The sequence below is a fragment of the Pinus tabuliformis genome, chromosome 4_2 (assembly GCF_031772625.1).
Source record: "Pinus tabuliformis cultivar Carrire ecotype Pingquan chromosome 4_2, CPIR1, whole genome shotgun sequence".
NCBI classification, from domain to species: domain Eukaryota; kingdom Viridiplantae; phylum Streptophyta; class Pinopsida; order Pinales; family Pinaceae; genus Pinus; species Pinus tabuliformis.
The window spans coordinates 27695545-27716924 of record NC_142304.1 but is presented as its reverse complement, the minus strand read 5'-3'; the positions used below and the strand labels follow the sequence as shown (position 1 = coordinate 27716924).

The 21380-nt window shown below is 41.8% G+C and overlaps 1 protein-coding gene across 6 annotated transcripts in view; it reads left to right on the top strand.

Moving 5' to 3' along the window:
- Positions 1-2102: 2102 nt before the first annotated feature.
- Positions 2103-21380, top strand: part of PYR4 (pyrimidin 4) — a 239364-nt gene continuing 220086 nt past the window's right edge. For 4 of the 6 annotated variants that reach the window (XM_089428151.1, XM_089428149.1, XM_089428150.1 and 1 more), the window contains exon 1: positions 2107-2473. The gene's annotated coding sequence lies outside the window, so the exon portion shown is untranslated. Of the gene's footprint in view, positions 2474-21380 lie in introns of all 6 variants that reach the window. The other 2 variants (XM_089428148.1, XM_089428147.1) reach the window with 2 other exon arrangements.

Genomic DNA, 21380 nt, shown 5'->3' with positions numbered 1-21380 from the left:
CATCTCTTGTGTCGAGTCCTCTCCTTTGAACATTCTCCATGGCATCCAACTTTGTTCGAATGTGCCTGACCTCTTGTAGCAACACCACAATTTCTACTTGTTTCCCTCCTATTCCAACTACAAGTCTCCCTCGACCTATTCCACTTACGTCTTCCTCTTTGTTCCATCCCTTGACTTCAATAAGCATGCATGCTCTGATACCAAGATGATGCAATCATGATCATTTTTTGTGCTCATTCCTTCAAACAGTGGTTCTTGATCAATTTTATTACTTTGTCGTAGACGATTCCCTACTCTTTTGCACATCCAATGGTTTATTGAGCCTTTGTTTTCCTTATTCTAGCTCCTCTATTTCTTTGGTGTGTATTTCTCGCAACCCTGAAAATCGACACTTGAACCTAGATCATGATCTCTTATGTAACTAGGACTTATAATAGTAGGCTTGACCCATAATGATTATACCAAGTGATTCCATTCTCCATATGACTCTGTGCTAAGACTGAGTTCTCACTAGATATTGAAAGAATATAATTGTAGGTGCTTCGAAAAGTTCTAGTACTTGAACCTTTGCGACAGAACATTGATTTAGACACCCCAAAAACTTTTCTTTAAACTAGCAACAATATACACCAATCCAATACTGGAAACCTTGATCGAGTATGATACCTTGATTTTGATGGAGCTTGACCATTTGTCGAAGATGAAACAATGTACACATACCTAATATTAGAGCATTGATTCAATTTAAAACCTCATTGGTGCGAAAACCCCAAATTCCAATGTATTTGCTTGAAAAGACAAGTTTATAAAGATAATTTCTCGTTACAATTCAAATTTATTACAAAACAAATTATATGCAGAAAGAATGAATTAACAAAGGACTTTCATCATACTATGATCAAACAAGAAGAACTAACAACTCTAATATTTTTATTTTTATTTTTATGCTTTCTCTTGCTATCTCCTATTCTCCTCCCCTCTTTTTTTAGTATCTAATGCTAGATTTTCTTAATACACTTTGAAGTTTGTTATACACGGTACCATCACATCTACTATTTTTAGGGAAATTTAAACAAAATCCTAAAACCTCTAACTCACTCAACTATGCTACTTGAAACATATTTATTAGTTTGATTACATGGAAACAAGGGATATCATCATCAATCCTCCTAAAAAACTCAATATAACTTAAGAAAACAACACAATATTTCAAAATAAAATTATTGTGAGGAATCCAACTTCCTCTGGTATACTAAAGACCCTTTTGAGGTCAACTAACATTTTGACTAGAAGAGATGCTCCTGCACAACTTTGGTTGTTTAATAACTGACTAGTGTTAACTTTGAAGTAGAGGGTATGATTTTTAGAGAGGAAGATTACTCTTCTTGCTCCTTTGGGTGGAGCTCCTTGGTATGCTTTGTTGAAAAATGCCCATGGGGCATGAGTATCAATATTTATGTTGGAATCCATGCATGTTGAGGGACATATAAGAATTGAGGGAGTGTACTTACGATATTCAGAATTTGGAATGCACATTTGAAGCAAAAAGTGTCCTTATTTCCAAGTAGTTTTTCATTTCTTATTATCTAACCTCCCTAAGCTACAACGAGGGGCAATGCTTTGAAGGGTTTTGTTTCTTTGCCCTTATGCTATTTTTTAAAGCCAACTTCAATTTAGTATCCTTGCCATTTTAATTTCAACCCTCTAGATCTTTCAATTTCAATCTGTGCTTACTTAGCAAAGAGATAGAGAAAGATGAGATGTGTGTTTATTTTCATATTCAATTTACATAAGTGACATCTACCAAAACCCTCCTAACTTCTTTTTAACATCTTTTTTTTGCTTGACTCATGAAAACTTGAATCTTGAATCTCATAATTTACATAATACTTCATAATATAATGATAGCCAATTAAACTACCTCCATAACTTTAACATTTTTTTGTTTCCCTACCTATTATAAATGATTTAATATAAATAATATTTTATTCAATTATATCATTATAAATTTAGAAAATATCTTATTTACGAGAAAATGAGAACGAGGAGGAAGGTGAAGCTATAATAAAAGTAGGCCATAAGTTTTGATACCCCCTCCTCTACTGATATTTTTATTATCGTATTCTCACATTAAATTTTTATTCATTACTTCGCACCAACGAGATGAGGCCGATGAACGTGAGCTTAATCCCTAAATTGGACTCAAACTAAAGATAGGAGGAGACCGCTTAGTTGAGCATAATATGCTACCAGTTCACTACCTGCATGTTGTTCACATGGTAACAGCTAAACTCGGCGGTTACTGGTAATATTCTTATTCCCACGTGACTGCCGAACCATGCTCGTGGTAAACAGGGACAGAGCCAATAGGTATATCTACAGAGAGAACTGACGGGCTTTTGCTCGCAGACAGTTGCAGATGAACGCATTCGAACAACTGGATTTTAAATTCTGAGCAGAACGATATCCGAAGGTATGGATTTCATAACATTTTGACATTGAGAAAGCCTAATATAATATGCGTATGCCAAACCTAATTTGCATTTCTGAACGCAGAAAATTAGAGCAATCTAATCTTTTTAGCGGTTTTCTGCATCGATTTTAGATTCAAATGGATACCGCCAATCCGTTTACAACTTGTCTCGAGATAATTCCAACTAAAACTCACACTTATCCTGATACGTAGAAGCATCTCATCATCTACTCGAGGGATTTTCCATGTGGTAACTGTAGCGTTATATATGAGAAATTAGGATTTTCTAAAACATATATATATATATTTCGAGATATAGGTTTCCGAAAGATGTACGCTGATAGGACGCTCAAGCAGCCTGAGAAAGAGGTGCTTTAATTGGGTTGTGTAAAGCTCCCTTACTTAAATCTAGTCATTTATTTTTATTTTGGGGTCAAAAAGAGCTTATTTTATCAATTTACTTGAAAATACAATGGCCTTTTAATACCAAACGTGAAATGCAACAATACGAAAACAAAGATATGCACCCAAAAATACTTCACTATAATCTATTTATAGATACATCCGTTTATTGACAAACATGGTAGAGTTCTACAGAGAGAGGCTCCTAACTTCAACAGCAACTAACTTTCCAATTTAACTCATCAACCTGCAACTAATCGTTCCTAATAACACTTATACGTAAGCTATCTACACTCTAATGCGGTATCCCTAAATCATATTTTATTGCATTTAAATGATGTTTTAATGTTCACGAGATTAAAAGTAGTCCATGGGACCATCCGTTTCTTACTTTTCGCCTTTTGTAAATAAACCATTTTCTTATTCAAATTGATGATGAGCTGGCCCAACCTTCCAACAATTTCCTCAATGAAAAGACAATACAAAGAAACCGATGTTAACATATTCCCATAACTTTATCTCATGTATTTGAGCGCATCACATTCCAAAATGAAATGCTTTTCCGATTCGATTGCCCCAGACGTGCAAAATGTACACACCCGTTCTTCCCTAGCTTCTTTAGGTCTTTTCCACCGTCTGTTTCACACTGAAGTTGATGCGAGTTGGTTCTTAATTGAGCAATAAAAACCTTTGCCCTCCACGAAATTGTTGATTTTTGGTAGCATCGAATGTGCTCTAGCCATGAAAATTGGTGGAGAGGCTAAGGCACATGAGATCTCTAAGACCCAGAAATTGTTTGGTAAAAACCCACCTGGATGAAGAGATATTAAAATAATTAATATTTTTAATGGAGTTCGTAAGTCTAAACTTAGGAAAATTAAAATATTAACGTGTATTAATATAAAATGGGTGAGAAAGTTCTAAGAGATGAGGATCAAGCTAGATCTAATCTTGGCCGTTGATTAGGGACTTAATCTCGGCCGCTGAATCGTCAACAGGAAAAGTATAAGAGGAGGCTTGAGGGTCAGTTGGAGATACACCAAGAGAGATCGAGAATTCGATTTTCTGGGGCTAGGTTTGAGGAAACCGAGTTAGAGATCAATTGCAGTGAGGGGCAGTTCAACAAGGGATTTTGATCCAAGGCTGAAGAATACATATCAGTGAGGCAACAAAGTGTCAGAAGAGGCAACGCAGAGCCTAGGAGGTCTGACGTTGAGGCTAAGGAGGCCAGCATAGAGCCTAGGAGCGCTGATGCTGAGCCTAAGGAGGCTAGCGCAGAGGACGCAGAAGCCACAGAGGCAGACGCAGAGGATGCAGAGGCTGACACAGACAATGCAGAGGGCTATAGAGGCTGACGTTGGGCTGAAGAGGCTGCGCTGAGGAGGTTTTGTGGGGCAGACTGAGAGCAGATGAGCTAGGAGAGGGTGACGCAGTTCTAGAGAAGGTGACACAATTCCAGAATAGTGCGTGGAGCAGCTTTCGCTATCTAGCACAAGGAATAGTTAGAGTCATTGTGGGGTTGATCATTCGGTTGCTGATTTGCTGGAATAACTGTCTCCGGATAGAGGTACTACTATCGAGGATATTCTTTGAAGGGTGATCCATTTCTGGCACTCTAGTTGTATTCAGAAATCTGCTTAATAATAAAACCCTCATATATGTTGCACCGGTTTTCTTGAATTGGGTTTTTCCGGAGACGATTGTCCAAACATAATGGTGTCCCATGTGTTGTCTCAGTTTATTTTAGTTGTTGATCTGTATATTTGTGAAGGCTGCAATTGTGTTTACTTCGCTGTTTATATTATTAAATAACTTGTTAATGAAAAGAACAAGTAGGAGATAGTAAACCAGATATTGCAGTAGGGGTTTCTGATGTGTTAGATTTAAAAATTTTCACATGGTAACAAAGCGATTGCAGATCAAGGAGGACTGAAGACACTAGCCTAAGAAATCTGAGAATTTGCAGCTGTCCAGAGAGACAACGTTGTTCCAGAGCTGAAGAGGCAACAAGAGGAGTGAGAAGAATGACGTGGCTCTGCATCAATTGTTAATGTGCTAACAAAAACGACACTGGAAGTACTCTCCTTTTCAAAACCATCGCATAAAAGATTATCCTTGCTATATGGATTGCTATCCCTGATATTGGACATATTAAACAAACTAAAACAAAGAAATTATCTTGTTTTCCACTCGAGTGGGGCAGGCGAATTAGTTTGATTGTTGCATGGGCACCACATTTTCACTGGTGTGGCCCTGGTTGGTCAAACCAAGAAGGGCAAAGGTAAAGGATCCAACAAGGGGTAAGGGAAAGAGTGGGGAGTCAGCCTCATAGCCATGGAAGAAGGACTTGAGTAAAATCAAGTGCTTCATTTGTCATAAGTTCAGCCATTATGAATCACAATGTTTGGAGAAGAAGGGCAAGGGTAAGTAGTAGCAGAAGCAGGTAGCAACCTCTACAGAAACTCAAAAGAACGAGTTTATTGCGACGTTTGAGAAAGATTTCTTAGTGGTATCTTGCCTCTCTACAATATGGTTCCGAGGAATGCCTGGTATGTGGACAATGGAGCATCTAGGCACATGACATCAGCCAGGGAGTTATTTTCAAGTCTAACAGAGCATGGCTCAAGACTCAAGAGTCTAGGTTGAACTCAATGATGATGCCAATTACATAGTAGCAGGAGTTGATACCATTCCCTTCCAGTGCCAGTCAGGCAACTCTTTAGACTTTGATGATGTCTTGTTTGTTCCAGGTCTCAAGAACAATGTGCTTTCAGTTTTGGTTATGGAGGATAAGGGTTATGTAGTAGAGTTCAAGAACCACAAGCCCTTATTGGGTCAAAGGAATCTAACCCAAAAGTAGCACAGTGATAGGGGTTAGGGAAGGCAACTTGTACAAGGTATAGGGTGAACTTGTTTGAGCCCTTGTTGATATTATAGACGACTTATGCAAGTTATGGCACAAGACGATAGGGCCCTTGCATTTCAGAGCATTGCCTATTTTGAGGGATATAGTCACAAGTCTTCCATAGTTCAACATTGAGTAGTAGGGAGTATGCAGAGGTTGCATGCTTGGTAGGCATGCCGAGGTTGTTTTCCCAAGCAATGAGCACAGGTTTAAGGGGTTCTAGATCTAGTACATTCAGATGTATGTGGATCGATGTCAGTTCATCAATCACAAAGAGCATGTATTATGTTTCCTTCATTAATGACTTCTCTTGCAAGACATGGATCCACTTCTTAAAGAAAAAAGGTGAAGTCTTTAGCAGGTTTTAGGAGTTCAAAGCTCTTGTTGAGAACTAGATAGGGAAGAAGATGAGGGTCTTGAGATCAGATAATGTTAGTTTTTGATAGCATTAGAAGTGCTCTAGCCTTGAAATTTGGTGGAGAGGCTAAGGCACATGAGTTCTAAAGAACCCAAAAACCGTTTGGTGAAATTCCACCCGGATTGTATTTTATTAAAATAATTAATACTTTTAATGGAGTTCCTAAGTCTAAACTTAGGGAAATTAAAATATTAATGGGTATTAATCAAAATATGTGTGAGAATGATCTAGAAGGCGGATCAAATCATGTTTTAATCTTAGCCGTTGATTAGAGACTTAATCTCGGCCGTTGAAGACTCAACAGGAAAAGTATAAAATGGAGGCTTGGGGTTCATTTGGAAACACACAGAGAGAGAACGAATTGATCAAGAATTCGATTCCTAGGGCAGGGTTTGCTAAGGATTTCGAATTAAGTGATCATTTTGCAGCAGAGGGGTAGTGAGAATCCAGGAGAAGGACTTTCGGAGAATACAGACAGAGAGGCGGAGTGAGCCAGTAGAGCAGAAAAGCTACCTGTCACGTAGAAGTCAGAACTATCGGAAAAGCTGACGCAGAGGGCAGAAGCCGAAACTGTTGGGGTCTGTCGGAACTGTTGGAGCAACCAGGAGAGCTAATGCAGAGGGTAGAGAAGGTGACGCAGGGCTAACGCAGAGCCAGTGCAGAAATAGCCAGGGTTAGCCAATCTTGTGCCGGATCAGCCAAAATTCTGCGGGGTGAAGTGAGGTAAAACTCACTCAAATTTTTCGTCAATATTTTCTCTGTATGGAATTGCTAGATGAGCATCCTAGATTTGTATTCAGATATGTATCCTGCCTAATAATAAACCCTCAGAGCTGTTGCACTGGTTTTCCCGCATTGGGTTTTTTCGGGGACTATTGTGTCCAAAAATAAGTGTGTCCTATGTATCTTGTTCTTTGCTCTGTTTTCTGTTTCATGAGATAAAATATTTAATTAGTGTAGGCTGCAGAAGTAATTTGCTTCAGTATTTAGAAGAATAACTTGATGAATGTAATTTAAAAAATCAAGTAGGTGAAGTAGATTCAAATTTGCTGCAGTAGGGGTTCCTTCAGAGTGTAGGAATTTTCACAGATAATGGTGGTGAGTTTACCTCCAACGAGTTCAAGGGTTTATCCAAGGAGACAAGAATTAAGGAGTTGATTGTTTTGTACAAGCCACAACATATTGGGGTTACAGAGAAAAATATTGATCCATCATAAGGGATGCTAAGGCCGTGATTCATGACCAGGACTTGCCGATGTCTCTTTGGGAAAAAGCATGCAACACAACAATTTACATCTAGAATAGGTGTTCTCATAGGATCTTGGAGGATAAGACACTAGAGGAGTGATTCAGTAGTGTGATGCCAGAGGTGAGTCATTTCCATGTCATTAGTTGTTTAATCTACATCCATGTATTTATAGAAAGGAGGATCAAGTTGGAACCCTTAGGGTTTATTGTGGGTTATAATGAGACTTAAAAGGCTTACAGGGTCTATATTCTAGAATAGAGGAAGACAATAGTAAGTAGGGATGTAAAATTTGAGGAAGACTTTGTATCTAGGAAGTTGCATGAGCCCATTCTAGTGATAGAGGACGAGGAACAAGGAGCTCTAAAGGTCGAGCTAGGGTCACCAAAGACATTAGTAGGTTCCAATTTAGGAGGACAACCTTTAGGTGAGGAGGAGGAGACTTTAGCCCCTTTTGATTTTGTTAGGAGACCTTGATGGTTCGCACATACATTGTGGGATGCTCAGGAGTGTGTTGGGTTTCCTAAGAGCACATTGAGGGAGAGCAAGCCTTCGAAGAAGTTTTCTACTTACAGGGCATTGTTGAGCAACATCATTGATTATGAGTCTTCTAGTTTTTAGGAGGTAGTAGACTAGAAGATATGGTAGGATGCCATAGTGGAGTACACCTCCATTATGAAGAATGATGTTAGGGACATAGTGCCAAGGTTGGAGGGGAAGTCATTGGTAACTTCTAAGTAACTATACAAAATCAAACATGTTGTAGATGGTAACATTGAGAAGTTCAAGGTGAGGTTTGTGAAGAGAGGATTCTCCCAAAAAGAGAGAGTGGACTATGTGGAGACATTTTCTCTAGTTGCCAACTACCACGGGGGCTTCACTAAGGGAGCAATACTATATCACGCGCATTCATATTGGGGGATATTTATTGAGGAAAAAATGACACAATATATTGGGGGATATATGGGGGTAAAGGGTTTTTATATTGGTAGGTATAAAAAATGGAGCTCGAAGTTAATGAAAAATATAAAGCAGTATAAAAAATGTTAATGAAAAATGGATACCTACAATATCTCGTGAAAGTAGGGGTTTTTAAATTGGGAAGGTATATTGGGTTTGTATTGGTAGGGGGTTAAATAATGTGATTTTTAGAGGTTTTTTCCAATATTTTGTCAAATTAAGGGTATTGTTTAATATGCCATGAACGCACGTGATATGTCATAGGTTCATTGTGTGAATCCTCCGTGCCAACTACACTTCCATTTGGGCAATTATGTCTATACCTTTAGTGATGGGATAAAGGATACATTGGATGGATTTGAAGACAACTCTCCATAATGGGATCATTGCAGAAGAAGTGTTCTATTTTCATTGCTACAACACCCTCCAAAATTTTGGCCTACGCCAAATTTTGGAGCCTACTTTGGTCTTGCATACTGTCGTTGCAAACATTAAGACTTATCGCATGTGTTTTCTCTAAGTGTTTTGGCCCCGTTTGCAAGAAAATCAAAATGTCGTCTTTTCGCATGTTAAGTGTCGCACGATGTATATAAGTTGGTTTTGGTGGTTTCAAGGGGTTATCTTTGTGTAAATGAGTTGATCTTACCATGTAAACATCTGTTGCACTCATTTCCAAAGTTTTAAGCATTGTCGCACAAGTGTCGTCACGGTCGTCACAAAGTGTATCTTTAGTGTCGCACTTGTCGTAAGTTGTCACACTTAAGGAAGTATGTTGTTCATGTGTTTTGGATGATCTATATTGTGTCGTCAAGTATTCTAAGTGTGTGATCACAATCAAGTCTTATCACTGTTCACATCAACTTCATCGATCCCACATTTAGCCAAATTCGAAAAACTTTCGGACCAAGCAACTTAGCCTCATGCAGCCCTCCTGAACTGCGCATTGCGCAGTCTCAACCCTCAAGCTGCAACTCTGCCTCTTGGCACTGCGCAATGCGTAGTCTCTGCCTCCCAAGACTGTGTATTGTGCAATCACAGTGCCCGAGCTCAACCTTTGACCCCAAAAACTACGTAATTTCTCTCTCCTACCTAGTCAGTATTGCACATTGCGCAATCACAAGGCTCAAGCCTCAGCCCTGAGCTCTTGAGCTGTGTAATTGCGCAATCTCCTAGTCTCCTCTGCCTTCCAGAACTGTGTAGTGGGCAAAGTCAATGCCCAAGCCCTCATCCTGGCTCCCTGAGCACCCCAACTGCTAAATATTTTTGCTCAGTCCAAGGCTGAACTGCACATTGCGCAGTCTCAAGGCTCAAGCTCAACCCTTGACTGCTGGAGCTGCGCAATTGCACAGTCACTAAGCCTCTCCCTCAGCCTGTCACCTGGTTCCGGCTCAGTTAGTGGATCTTATGCAACATCTTAGTCTAGGGGTTTATTGGACTGATGTCGTGTTGTCATTAGTGAATTGCAGATATCATACCATGATAGGATGACGAAGAAGGAGATGGAGAAGGGGAACATGCTTGAAGACACCTTTGTAGCTGGATATACACGCTGATCAATCAAGAGAAAGCAACGGGATACCAGTTTGTGATCGCAGCTCTAGACCTGATATCATTGAAGACTCCTTATCTTTGAGCCATATGGAGGTGAACAGAAGAACATTCTCAAGAAGACACATAGCAAGAAGCAACAAGAAAGACTTGACATTGCCATGCCGTCATGTAGTCCATGTCAACAGTGTCATGTCATGTTATGTCATGAGTCACCATATGCCACATCATTTTTGTGGATTATGTAAATTCCTATTCGAAAATGTATTGTAAAGTGGAAGTCCAAAGGACATGTACAGAATATGAAGAGTCATGTAAAGTCAAAAAGTCATAGGAAGTCAAATAGTCACGAGGGTAGTCAAAGAGTCACAAGGAAGGTGAAGCATCACCCCATTGGTTATAGATACACCCTCATTTTATGAACAAATGACTTTTCACCTTGGCTCCTCCTGCAAGGCATTAGAGAGACACGCTAGTTCTTTTGGGGAGTAAGTAGTGGCTCCAATGCTCCACTATTGGAGCTAGTGGTGTTCATTGTATACGTGTGTCTTTGGACTTTTACTTAATATTTGAAGTCTGATGGCCAACACGTTCTTCATACATGAATTATGAATATTTGTAAGACTATTTTGTGAATGTTTGTAATTCATGTTTGTTTTCACCTGTACTAAAGTAGTTGAACTGTTTCAGTTATTTTAGTGCTTATTATATTGAAAATGTGCTGTAATGGTTGTGATGACCATCGCATCTTTGTGGCCTATTCCGCTAGATGTTAGACGGATCTTTCTTGTTTGTGTTGGTTGCAATGACCGTTGCATCTTTGTGGACTATTTCGCTGGATGTCAGACGAATCCTTCTTGTTTGCGTGTGTCTCTACTAGGGTGGTACTATTACCTCTCTCTTAGAGGCTCACTTCTCTCCCCCTTCGCAGTAGAAGAACCTTGACACACCTACAACTGAATGCTCACCAGGCACACATTTGCTTTTCGAAGGCATATGCACATTCCTTTCTCTTGCTGACAGTTAGAGCCAAGGAAAATCTTTAAGAAAACAGTAACCAGGCATATTTCGGATGGGGCTCCTATCCCAAACAATGTGAGGTCTAATTGGGACCACATATCGGGGAGACCCCTTTGAATGTTGACAGATCCAGCACTGTCGACATTTTTGGCACTAGAAGGAGGGCAGCGAGATTTTTATGGCTGAAGATGTTGATTTTTGGTAGCATCGGATGTGCTCTAGCCATGAAAATTGGTGGAGAGGCTAAGGCACATGAGATCTCCAAGACCCGGAAATCGTTTGGGGAAATTCTACTTGGATGGAGAGATATTAAAATAATTAATATTTTTAATGAGACCCTAAGTCTAAACTTAGGAAAATTAAAATATTAATGTGTATTAATATAATATGGGCGAGAAAGTTCTAAGTGACGAGGATCAAGCCAGTTTTAATTTTAGTCGTTGATTAGGGACTTAATCTCGGCCGTTGAATCGTCAACAGGAAAAATATAAGAGGAGGCTTGAGGGTCAGTTGGAGATACACCAAGTTGATCAGTCAATTCGATTTTTTGGGGCAGGGTTTGTTGAGAAATCGAGTTAGTGATCTGTTGCAGCGAGGGGCAGTTCGGCAGTAGGTCGAGAATACATACTAGAGAGGCAGAGATAGTGCTGGAGAGACAGTGCGAAGCCAAGGAGAGTTGACACAGAGGCAGCTAGGACTGACGCAGAGGTTGAGGAGGCCAGCGTAGAAGATGCAGAGGGTTGTAGAGCTTACGCTAGGCTAAAGAGGCTGCGCTGGGTGATTTTGGTGGGGCAGACTGAGTGCTAGTGAGCTGACTCAGAGCCGTAGGAGGGTGACGCAGTCCCTAGAGGGTGATGCAGTTGCAGAGGGACGCTCGGAGCAACTTTTGCTGTCCAACTAAGGAACAATCGAAGTCACTGTGGGGCTCATCATCCGGTTGCTGATCAATCGGAATATCTGTCTTAGAAGAGAGGTACCACTGCCGAGGGCATTCTCTGTTGGGTGAGCCATTTCTGGCGCCTTAGTTGTATTCAAAAAACTGCATAATAATAAAACCCTCATCTGCTGGACTGGTTTTCCCGCATTGGGTTTTTTTGGGGACCATTGTCCAAAAATAACGGTGTCCCTTGTGTTGTCTCAGTTTATTTCAGTTGCTGATCTGTATATTTGTGAAGGCTGCAATTGCGTTTATTTCGATATTTATGCAGTAGGGGTTTCTGATGTGTTAGATTTAGAAATTTTCACATGGTATCAAAGGGTTGCAGATCACAGGAGGATTGAAGACACCAACAAAAATCTGAAATTTGCAGCAGAAGCAACTGTCTCGAGAGACAGCGCTGTTCCCGAGTAGAAGTAGCAAGAGAAGAAGTGACTCAGAGCTTGCGTCATCATTTCGAGCCAAGGAAAGGGCCATCGCAGAGGCAGAAGAGGCTCACGAAGAGCCACGTCATCCTGCTCAGCCAGGTAGGATTGACGCAGTTGGCCGGAGGGGCAAATTCAGCCTTTGTCAGGATTGCACAGAGCCTGAAAGGCTAAGTTTCTTCAGTTGTCGGGGCTTGGGGAGCTGTGGGCAGATTGTGATTTGAGGAGCTGGTGGGACGCTGTTTTTGTCGATACCAAACAATGTCTAAGGAGACGGAACCAAGGTAGAGGGAGTCACTACCTTGACGGATTTCTAGCCAAGGAATCTAGATCCGAGTTGCAGTTGCAAGGAGGATTGGAGAGGAGCTGTTTGACAACTGGCCAGAGGATTTCCAGGAGGGAAATCATGACTTAGAGGGAGATTTCTAGGAGGGGAGTCGAGACTCAGAGGGAGTCCAGAATAGGAGCTAAAATGGAAGTGAACGGACTGAGGGATTAGGACAGGTTGGACGGGGCTTCCAACTTTGTCATCTGGAAGGCCAGGATCCTGGCAGTCTTGGATCGACATCGCATCAAGGACTTTGCCTTGAAAGTAGTGGCTATCCCAGTTGACCCAGCTGAGAATGAGAAGTATGAGGATGCAATGGCGAGGGCGAAGTGCATGATCCTAGACGGGGTCAAAGATCATGTCATACCACATATTGCTGAGAAGAACACAACAAAGGAGATGTGGGACACCCTGACCACCTTATACCAGGGCTCTTTCGTGTAGCGGAAGATGCTATTGGAGAATCAACTGAGGTCATATCAGATGCATAAGGGAGAGCAGATAGATCCATTCCTTCTCAGGTTGCAGGAGATTCGCAACCAACTTACTTCTGTGGGGTCTACACCAGATCTAGAGTTTATGGTTAGGACTGCCTTGAATGCAGTCTCCGAGGAGTGGGAGACATTTGTCCAAAGTATTTTGGGCAGGGCTACTCTTCCCGGTTGGGAGGAAATGTGGGCAACTCTTCGACAGGAAGAGATCAGGAGGATGACCAAGGCGGGGAGTAGTGGTAAGGAAGTCAAAATTAAGAGTAGGAGGAGGAGGATGCAGCTCTAGCATTTGCGGGACAACAAGGGAAGAGGAAGAAAAAGGACATCTCCAAGGTTAAGTGCTTCCATTGTGGGGAGCTGGGACATTATGCATCCTAGTGTCCCAGGAAGAAAAACAAGGGAGAGGCTTCCGATTCAAAGGCAGCTCCAACTAAGGAGGAGAAAGAGGTCGAGGTTGATGACGATTGTGCTATGAGTGCTCATGCACCTCTAGAGAAGAGGTGGGGAGACATCGAGTTGTAGTCAGGAGGACTACATAAGGGTCAGGATCCTTGAGGTGCCCAAACTCTTGGATCACATCCGGCTACGGGAGCCCTTAATGACAGTAGCATGATGACAGGTGTTGAGTGGAGCAAAGTGTGGTGGAGCAGCAAGGCAAGGCTAGAGTGCAGAGTTCTGTAGCAGCGTAGTAGAGGGAGCACGGGTTAGTAGCAGAGGCAACTGCAGCATCACGAGGCTTCTAGACTGACCAGGATGCCAGTATTTGGGAGAAGACAATTACTTACTTCTCGGTAACTAGGTTGCAGTGCAGCAGTTAACAGTGGCAGTGCTAGGGGCAACATGGGCAGCATGTTGAGGGGGAGCTACAGTACAAATGTAGTAGTGGCAGTGGTAGTGTCATGGGCAGCAGTACAGAAAGCAACAGTACAGGGATGTGAGGCAGTAGGCCCAAGCATCAGCACAGGTACCGATGCAGAAGATCGGTGTGATGTTTCTATAGTGAAGCTTTGCTAGAGTGTCGATTTTTGGTAGCATCAAATGTGCTCTAGCCTTGAAATTTGGAGGAGATGCTAAGGCACGTGAGATCTCCAAGACCCAAAAATCATTTTGAGAAATTCTACTCGGATGCGGAGTTATTAAAATAATTAATATTTTTAATGGAGTTCCTAAGTCTAAACTTAGGAAAATAAAAATATTAATGGGTATTAATAAAGATAAGGGTGAGAAGCTTCTAAGAGACGAGGATCAAGTCTATTTTAATCTTAGCCGTTGATTAGGGACTTAATCTCAACAGTTGATTCATCAACAGGAAAAGTATAAGAGAAGACTTGAGCATCATTTGGAAACACACTGGCAGATACTCAGTGTCTCAAGGAAAAATTGATTCTCAAGTAGAGGAGATCGATTTCAGAGGGAGAGTTGCAGGGTGGAGGAAGAGGAGGGCATCAACAGCAGGCGGTGACAGAGGAGGAGGTGCCGCAGGGAGAGTGGGAGACAACGCAGAGAGAGACGCAGAGCCTACGTAGGGTGACGCAGTGGGATGCAGAGCCACTCAAAGCCACGTTGGGCCACACAGAGTAACGCAGAAGTGGGAGCAGGGTCTCCAGAGTGTTAGAAGGTCTCAAAGGGAAAGTATCATGTGTTTTCTTTCAGTTTTTCTATAAAATCATTTCTTGTAAAAGCAATTGCTGCTGAAGATTAATAAAGCCCTCATCTGTTGCACCGGTTTTCCCACATTGGGTTTTTCCACGGATAATTGTCTAAAAATAACTGTGTTAATGTGATTGGTTCTTGTGCATGTATTTTTCTCTAGGTAATTGTGTGATAACTGTAGTAGAATTTATTTTAATATTTACTGAAGGGATTTCGTAAATAATTTATTGTGAATAATAAGTAGGTGAAATAAACTAGTTGCTGCAATAGTAGAATTTCAGTTTAGAAATTTTCACATGGTATCAAAGCAGAGATCCAACAACAAGAGAGGAAAACCAATTATGGGTCAAGAGCATGATGCAGAGGCATCTACTCAAGGGAACTCGCGCAGATTTCCAGAAGAATGCACAAGGGACATAAATTACGATTATTCTATGTTAGCTTCTAGATTGGAAGAAGAAGTTGCTTGCTTAGCAAGCTCTGCCTCCTCGGAGGTTTGGTATATAGACAGTGGAGCTTCCTGGCATATGACAGGAATCCGAGAATGTTTATCAGATTATCAAGAAGAAAGAATGAATTTTCAGATCACCATGGGAAACAAGGCAAAGTATACTCCAGTAGGAAGAGGTACTATAGTTTTTCAAACCGAAGCAGGAGAACGGCTTCGAGCAACCAATGTGTTGCATGTGCCAGGATTGGAGATGAACTTACTTTTCGTATCTCAACTTCAGAACAAGGGCTATGACGTCTTCTTCATTAAGGAGAAAGCATATGTCAAACACCCGAGTTGGAAAAAGAAGGCCCAAATTGGAATCAGAAGTAACTGGTTGCATCTAGAATCACCAATGGCACTGATAGGCAGTAATGGAGACAAAGATTTGAATGAACTATGGCATAAGAGGATGGGACACTTACACCATGGGGCTTTGAGAATTCTCAGGAAAACAGTGTCAGGAGTTCTAGAACTAAGTACTGAACGAGATGATGTATGCAGAGGGTGTGCTCTGGGCAAGTATGCCACAACAACTTTTTCTAGAAGTAACAATAGGGCTAAGAGTGTGCTAGGATTGATACACTCAGATATCTGCGGACCGATGTCCACAAAAGCTCTTAGTGGTGCCGAATACTTCATCACCTTCATCGATGACCATTCCAGGAAGACTTGGATCTACTTTCTGAAAACCAAGGATGAGGTTTTCGGTCGATTCAAAGAGTTCAAGGCTCTAGTGGAGAATCTGACAGGAAAGAAGATAAAAGTGTTGTGCTCAGACAATGGTGGAGAGTATGTTGACAAGGACTTCACCGATTTTTGCGCTAAGGAAGGCATCAAAAGAGAGTGGATAACTCCCTACAATCTAGAGTAGAATGGAGTAATAGAAAGGAAAAATAGGACTATCATGGAAGCAACTAGGGCAATGCTGTATGATCAGGATATGCCTAAATTCCTGTGGGCAGACGCATGCAACACAACAGTTTATGTCCAGAACAGGACTCCTCACAGGGCATTGGGAAAAATCACTTCGGAGAAGGTCTTAGCCGGGAAGACACCTCAAGTCCGTCATTTAAGGATATTTGGGAGCTTAGCATATTGTCGTATACCCGAAGAGAAGAGAAAGAAATTAGATCAAACTTGTTGAGAAAGGATATTTTGTGGGATATAGCGAGAATGCTAAGGCATATAGAGTCTATCTTCCAGGGAGTAGGAAGGTAGTAGTTCGACGGGATGTAAAGTTCATGGAGGATAGAGCTTTTAGAAAATCCCGAGAATGCCTTTCGAGGAGCAGTTGAAAGACAAGCCGTTGGTCAAACCACTTCAACTAGTGGAAACTAGTACCAAAAATTCTCTTGAAGACAAAGCTTCAGAATAGGAGGAATCTCAGGAAGAGGAAGAGCTGATAAATGTGCCTACTACCAGTGGAAGAACGAGTCGGGAACTCCGACAAATTCTACGGGATGCAGAAGACTTCATTGGTGCACCCAGGAATAGTAAAAGGGAGCAAAGACAGCCAAACATATACCAGGCCTTAGTAGGTCAGGTTGGGGAACCTTCTAGTTTTCAAGAGGTCGTTCAACATCAAGTACGGGTGGATTCTATTGTGGAGGAATACAATTCTATAATGGTCAATGATGTCTGGGAAGTGGTACCTAGGTCTCAGGACAGATCAGTGGTAGGTTCGAGATGGATCTACAAGGTCAAATATGCTGGAGACGGTAGTGTGGAGAAATACAAAGCTAGGTTTGTGGCTAAGGGATAAGCTTAGAAGGAAGGGATAGACTACGAAGAAACCTTCGCCCTAGTAGCCAGGTATACTTCTATTAGAACCGTGATATCTCTTGCAGCACAGATGGGGCGGGAGATTCATCAGATGGATGTTAAGATGACATTCTTGAATGGGGTAATAGAAGAGGAAGTATACACTGAACAGGTAGAAGGTTTTGAGACACATGAGAAGAAATCTCATGTATGCAGATTAAAGAAAGCCTTGTATGGGCTTAAACAGGCACCTAGGGCATGGTACGGTCGAATTGATGGCTACTTGCAGAAGATGGGGTTCGTCAAGAGTGATGCAGACCCTAATCTCTACTATCTGGTTGTAGAGAATGAACCTCTAATCCTAGTGTTATATGTGGATGATCTCTTCCTGACAAGATCATCCAGGCTCATCAAAGACTGCAAGAAGAACCTAGCCACATAATTCGACATGAAGGATTTGGGACAGATGCATTATTTCCTGGGGTTGGAAGTTTGGCAGCAGAAGGGTGAGATCTTCCTTGGACAAGGGAGATATGCTACAGAAATCTTGAAGAGATTCAGGATGCAGGACTGTAGACCTATGGCTACTCCAATGATCACCAACTGGAAGAAGATTGATGCATCAGAAGATAAAGACGTTGATCCCACCTTGTACAGACAACTTATAGGGTCCCTGATGTATTTGGTCAATACCAGGCCAAACATTTGTTACGCTGTCAACACCCTCAGTCAGTTCATGGTGGAACCTAAGAGGGTGCACTGGGTAGCAGCCAAACATGTTCTCAGGTATATACAAGGAACAATCGAGCATGGACTATTGTACACCAGAGGCAATGACATCAGGCTGAGTGGGTTCACTGACACAGATTGGGCTGGAAGTTCAGTAGATTGGAAAAGTACAACTGGGTATTGTTTCAACATTGGATCAGGAATGACCTCTTGGTGTAGTAGGAAACAGAAATCTGTGGCTCTGAGCTCAGCTGAAGCAGAATATATGGCAGCTAGCACAACTTCATGCAAAGCCATATGGCTTAGGAAATTGCTTGTGAATCTATTCAGGAGAAGGATGGAAGCGACCAGGATCATGTGTGATAATCAGAGTTGCATCAAGCTCTCTGAGAATCCAATATTTCATGATCGGTCAAAGCACATTGATATCAGGTGTCACTTTGTCAAAGACTGTGTCCAACGAGGGGCAGTACAGTTGAGATACACTCCTACAGGAGAACAGGTGGCAGACATCCTCACCAAGGCTCTAGAAAGAACAAAGTTTGTTTATTTCAGGGAGAAGATGGGGATGGTAAAGAATCCATTTCAGTAGCAGAAATGGATAAGTGTCAGGAGTTGCAGTGCAACAGTTAGCAGTGGTAGTGCTATGGGCAGGTTGATGCAACATGTTGAGAGGGAGCTTCAATACAGGTGTGGCAGTGGCAGTGTCATGGGCAACAGTACAGGAAGCAACAGTGCAGGAGATGTGAGGCAGCAGGTCAAGCATAAGCACAGGTACCGATGCAGAAGATTAGTGTGATGTTTCTATAGTGAAACATTGCTAGAGCACATTCCTTGCTAAGAGGGAGTGTTGAGTTTTGGTAGCATCGGATGTGCTTTAGCCTTGAAATTTGGAGGAGAGGCTAAGGCGCGTGAGATCTCCAAGACCCAGAAATCGTTTTGAGAAATTCCGCTCGGATTAGGAGTTAGTAAAATAATTAATATTTTTAATGGGTTCCTAAGTCTAAACTTAGGAAAATAAAAATATTAATGGGTATTAATAAAGATAAGGGTGAGAAGCTTCTAGGAGACCAGGATCAAGTCTGTTTTAGTCTTAGCCGTTGATTAGGGACTTAATATCGGTCGTTGATTCATCAACAGGGAAAGTATACGAGAAGATTTGAGGATCATTTGGAGACACACTGGCAGATACTCAGTATCTCAAGGAAAAATCGATTCTCAACTAGAGGAGATCGATTTCAGAGGGAGAGTTGCAGGGTGGAGGAAAAGGAGGGCATTAGCAGCAGTGACAGAGGAGGAGGTGACGTAGGGACAGTGGGAGACAATGCAAAAAGAGTCGCAATTCAGAGGAGAGACATAGAGCCTACGCAGGGTGACGCAGAGGGACGGAGAGCCACTCAGAGCCACGCTGGGCCACAGAGAGTGACGCAGGGGTGACGCAAAAGTGGGTGCAGGGTCTCCAAAGTGTCAGAAGGTCTCAAAGGGAAAGTCTCAGGTGTTTTATTTCAGTTTCTCTATAAAATCATTCCTTGTAGAAACGATTGTTGCTGAAGATTAATAAAGCCCTTATTTGCTGCACCGATTTTCCCACATTGGGTTTTTCTGGGGATAATTGTCCAAAAATAACTGTGTTGATGTGATTGGTTCTTGTGCATGTATTTTTCTCTGGGTAATTGTGTGATAACTGCAGTAGAATTTATTTTATTATTTACTGAAGGGATTTCATAAATAACTTATCGTGAATAATAAGTAGGTGAAATAAATCAGTTGCTGCAGTAGTAGAATTTTAGTTTAGAAATTTTCACATAGAGCACATTCCTCGCGAAGAGGGAGTGTTGATTTTTGGTAGCACTGGATGTTCTCTAGCCATGAAAATTGGTGGAGAGGCTAAGGCATATGAGATCTCCAAGACCCAGAAATCGTTTGGGGAAATTCCACCCGGATGAAGAGATATTAAAATAATTAATATTTTTAATGAGACCCTAAGTCAAAACTTAGGAAAATTAAAATATTAATGTGTATTAATATAATATGGGTGAGAAAGTTCTAAGTGACGAGGATCAAGCCAGTCCTAATCTTAGTTGTTGGTTAGGGACTTAATCTCGGCCGTTGAATCGTCAATATGAAAAGTATAAGAGGAGGCTTGAGGATCAGTTGGAGATACACCAAGTTGATCAGTCAATTTGATTTTCTGGGGCAGGGTTTGCTGAGTAATCAAGTTAGTGATTTGTTGCAGTGTTAGTGATTTGTTGCAGTGAGGGGCAGTTCGGAAGGAGGCCGAGAATACATAGCAGAGAGGCAGAGATAGTGCCGGAGAGACAGCGCGAAGCCAAGGAGAGCTGACACAAAGGCAGCCAGAGTTGACGTAGAGGTAGCCAGGACTGATGCAGAGGCAGCCAGAGTTGACGCAGAGGCAGCCAGGACTAACGCAGAGGCTGAGGAGGCCAGCACAGAGGACACAGAGGGCCAAGACGCTGACGCAGAAGCTGCAAAGGCTGGCGCAGAGGGTTGCATAGCTAACACTGGCTGAAGAGGCTGCGCTGGGTGATTTTTGTGGGGCAGTTTGAGTGTTGGTGAGCTGACGCAGAGCCGTAGGAGGGTGACGCAATCCCTAGAGGGTGACGCAGTTCTAGAGGCATGCTTGGAGCAACTTTCACTGTCTAGCTAAGGAACAATCAAACTCATGTGGTGCTCATCATTTGGTTGCTGATCAACTGGAATATCTATCTCCGAAGAGAGGTACTACTGGCGAGGGCATTCTCTATTGGGTGAGACATTTCTGGCGCCCTAGTTGTATTCAGAAAACTGCATAATAATAAAACCCTCATCTGCTGCACCGATTTTCCTGCATTGGGATTTTACGGGGACTATTGTCCAAAAATAACGATGTCCCTTGTGTTGTCTCCGTTTATTTTAGTTGCTAATCTTTATATTTGTGAAGGCTGCAATTGTGTTTATTTCGATATTTATGCATATAAATAACTTGTTAATGTAGATAACAAGTAGGAGATAATAAACTAGATATTGCAGTAGGGGTTTTTGATGTGTTAGATTTAGAAATTTTCACAGAAGACTCCACTCACCCTCATCATACATGTTCGGGTCAAGGCAGTAATATTCCCAGCACCTCGCCTGCTCATATTCCCAAAGTTGACGGATCTTCTCAACCCAGTATTGGACAAACTTGTGAAATATCTTACGAGCAGATCCAGGCCATCTGACCTATAACCCGTAAGTTCACAAAACCTATTGGATTGATCCTTGGAGTGCACAATATTCCTTATTTTCCAAAGAAGAATGTAACCACTCCTACTGGGATAGTGGTTTCTACAGTTGAAGATTTGGTTCTCGCCATCCTTGAAGAATTGGCAGAGACTGTGGAGAACGCAAAGAAACTAGAGCAACCTCCATCTTTCAATGAAGGTGATAGAGACAACGTTGTCCTCTCAGACAACACTTTCCACAGGTTAGGCGGTCACAAAGAGGAAGAGGAAGATCCCTCAGATTCTGAAGAAGAGTATGAGTTTAGAGACGAAGACATGGCAAACCAAGATTTGGATTGGATGTCTCAAGGCCCATTCGCTCTACCAG